The sequence below is a fragment of the Nicotiana attenuata genome, unplaced genomic scaffold (assembly GCF_001879085.1).
Source record: "Nicotiana attenuata strain UT unplaced genomic scaffold, NIATTr2, whole genome shotgun sequence".
In the NCBI taxonomy this organism is placed as follows: Eukaryota; Viridiplantae; Streptophyta; class Magnoliopsida; order Solanales; family Solanaceae; genus Nicotiana; species Nicotiana attenuata.
The window spans coordinates 49,682-53,472 of record NW_017671763.1 but is presented as its reverse complement, the minus strand read 5'-3'; positions in this window follow the sequence as shown (position 1 = coordinate 53,472).

The following is a 3,791-nucleotide window of genomic DNA, read 5'->3' as shown; positions in this document are numbered from 1 at the left end:
ATAGGGAACCATATTCGAAATTCTGCTTTTCAATCTAGTTTAGTCTAAATAAGTCAACTTGATCACGCCTAGTTCATTTCTGAATTGGTTTTATTAAGTATTTCTTGAAACAAGTTCTTTCAAACTGCCTCAATCTCATTAGATATCATGCCTATGGGTATTAAAAGAGTCTATTTCGAAAACCTGTTTGTTTCTGCATTAATATAGACACAACATCTGCATATAGGCAAGCCTTAGGGTATCTTCAAAAACTGCATTACCCTGAAGCTCTCTCTATCGTTAACGCTTTTGATTCTAATAACTTTTAAAAGAGTCCCTAGGCAACTTCTAGGTTGTAACTTCTGGGTATAAAAAAGGTGGTCTATTTTGCATAGTCACTTAGAGATCCTGCTTTAGAACTTTGATTAATGAAGACCTTAATTGTGTTCGAGTCGTGTTGCTTGTATATTCACTTGAGGAGGAAAATTGAGCCTTTATCTAATCCTTCCTGTTTTGGTTTGCGCAAAGTCATAATTGTTTTGCTTGTCGCCTTAGAATTTTCACCTTTAAAAACCTAAGGGGTTTGTCTAGGACCACCTATAGGTAGAGGTCCTAACTCTCTCCAGGACCAATAAGAAGGGACAGGTAGCAGCACGCGATAGGAATCCGTGAGCAACACTCGCTTTGCATGACCAATAAGGAGACGGGAAGGGTAGACACAGATATGATGACCGGTGCGCTAATGCCACGCGTAGCCCCTTTCTAAGGAGTGATTACCGGGCATTGTACTGATGTGATCCTATAGGCTAACCAACCTAGGACCTCCCTCTCCCCCAAACCCTCTTTGCTTGAAACTTTATTTTCCTTTCTTTACAACCTGTTTAAATTCTTATTTTATACAATGCCCCAACATGCTCTACTTGCAATTATTTGCTTTAATTGTTTATTTATGGACTAATTTGTGAAATAAGTTTGGCCGGGACCCACAGTTGTGGACTAAAAGGGGTGCCTAACACCTTCCCCTCGAGGTTACTTCGAGCCCTTACCCTAATCTCTGGTACTGCAAACCAACCCAAGAGTTAATCGCTCTAGGTGACCTAACGCACCATAATCCGTTATGTGGCGACTCTTCAAATACCCAATTCCTAAAAGGAAATGAGTCATTACACCCCGTGAATGTTGAAACCTGGACTTCTCCTCGTGAAGAGGGGAAAAATGGGGGCGCGACAGTATGACGACTCCGCTGGGGATATTTTGAGGCTCTTACCATAACGAACTTATGTTTACAACTTAGTCCAAGCATGCTTTATCCCGTACCCTTCTCCCTTATTTGAATTTAACTATCTGTTTTAAGCATTTATGATTCTTTTATTACCTAAAAACTAACTTGTCTCCTTATTTTTCTTTCTCTGTAACTGTCTTTTCAATTATTTAAATGCTGTATTAATTTCTTCCTACGTGAAAATACTTGCCTACATGTTGTTAACTACTGCATAAATCATGCTCCACATCATATTCCACTCGTGCCCATCAAATCCTATAGCAACGCTTGATGAGTGGTTGCGCCCTTCCTAAATCATTACCCCCTAAATTTGGAAAGGCTTATTTGCGGTAAAACTAGTCGATCAACGGTGTAGTCGACGGTTCTGTGCTTTCCTCCTCGGGTTGTCCGCTTGAGGGTACCAGTCTAATACCCCATAGAAATCTTACTCTATTTAATTTGTGCATGCATCATGGTCAAACCTAGCCGGGTCAGTTATGTTGTCCACATAATGATCTTTTAGGATAGCTTTGTCCGAAAGTCCATTGGGTTTCCCTAAACTCAAACGGACATCATCACGTTCAGTGCATTTATTTGGAGAACTAAGTGCTTCATGCTAATTGTTGATGTTAAATAGTCGAGTCTGGTGGGGTAAGGGCCTAACCTTATTTTCCTTGCGGAAATATGAGGCACGAAGTCCCCAGATTCGGCATGGTCACCAATATCCACCCAAGATTGCTGAGTTGGTGGGAATATTTACATTCTAGCGACAAAACCCTCGTCAGAAAATATCTGGGTAATCTACCATCCCTCATGGAGATCCATCCTAACAACATGATAATAGAGGCTGCTACCTTATTTTAGGATTGTGAAAGGGCCGTGTTCCGCTTTGTGGACATCGAAATGACACCTTTGCTAGAGGAGATAGGAGGACTGGCTAGTCTAGTATGGGAAACCCCGGGTTTGCTAATGCCTGAGAATTGCACAGGCAGGGGTTTCCTAAAAATGATGGGTTCGAAGAAGAATGCAGAATTGGTATGCCTAAAGGAATCATACATCCCTTTTGACTACCTGTATGAAAGGTACGGTCACAACAAATCATACCGTACCTACCATGACGAGTTTGCCATCACATCCTTGGGACATCCATGGTAGAGTATTCGTCTTCATGTTTTGCTTCCTGGGTCTGATCGTGTTTCCAATGAAGAAAGGGAGAATCCATACTAGGCTGGCTATGGTAACTAAGACCCTAATGGAGGGGATTGGTGGGCAGGCATTCAGCATTGTACCCATGATCATTGCAGACATATACCGAGCCTTAGAGAAGTGTCAACAAGTAGCGAGATACTTCGAAGGCTGCAATCTACTACTTTAGCTTTGGCTCATGGAACATCTCCGGAAGGATGAATACCGACAAGAAATTCAGCGAAGGGCCTAGGATGACCACATCGCTTTCCTCCATCCAAAGCAAATGAATTATATCCCCGACATGTTTGCTCAGCCTGAGAATGCTAAGGAATGGGTTGAGCTCTTTGATAACCTGACTGAGGAACAGGTTCAATGGATGTTCGAGTGGTTTCCGACAGAGGAGTTCATCGCCCGATCCAGAGATGCACCTTTCCTGATACTGATTGGTCTAAGAGGAACATACCCTTATGTCCCTCTTCGAGTTATGAGGCAAGCAGGTAGGAAGCAAGTCGTACCCAGGGTCGACAAGATGAGCCATCTTCGAGCTGACTTCCAAAATAATGATAGTCCCCATAAGTGCCAAGCCCAGCACATGTGGCACTGCAAGATCATAATGGAGAAAGACACCATTGATCCAGACAGATATCATGCTGGTTGTACCCCTTTCTACTCTGGTTGGTTGGAAGACAATTGGGATGGTTTGGTCCAGCCAGGGTTCGTTCAAGGCCACAGAATTATAGATGAAAAGGCCGAGGCGCAAGTCAAATACAACCAGCTGCGCAAAAGGATACGTAAATGCGAGAGAGAACACCGCGATATACAAGAGTCCAACAAAAAGCTAATTGAGGAATGGAAAGACATGGCTATCAGTGCCAACAAAAGGCTAGGATACTTAGAGCGAGGTTGAGTAGAACTAGAGGGAAAATTTCTCAAAAAGGTTGAAGACTGTCAAAAGGCTAAAGGGACCGAAGGTGGACATCCAGCCAGAGCATACCTGTTGCTGGGACTTCGCGAATTGGGGAAGCTTTTCGAAGGAGCCAAGGATGTCGAGTCCGGGGAAGGTCCTTCTGGGACCAAATAGATAGGAATTTACTTTTTGCTTTATGAATGTAATAATGCCAATGGCCATTAGTGACCTTTATTTCTTGCTTATTTAGTGTCATTTTGGGATTCACCTATTTTTTATCAATAAAATAAGGCATTTAGCATTATAAGTTCTCCAAGTCTATTTGTCGCTAGGCCTACCTCAGGCACAAAGAGGTTCCCAAATTAGGACACGCTTTACATTCCCGCACTATGTGTTTAAATATTGCAGTACTTTTTTATAATCCTCACTGACTTGATTACCTTTTGTTTTTATTTT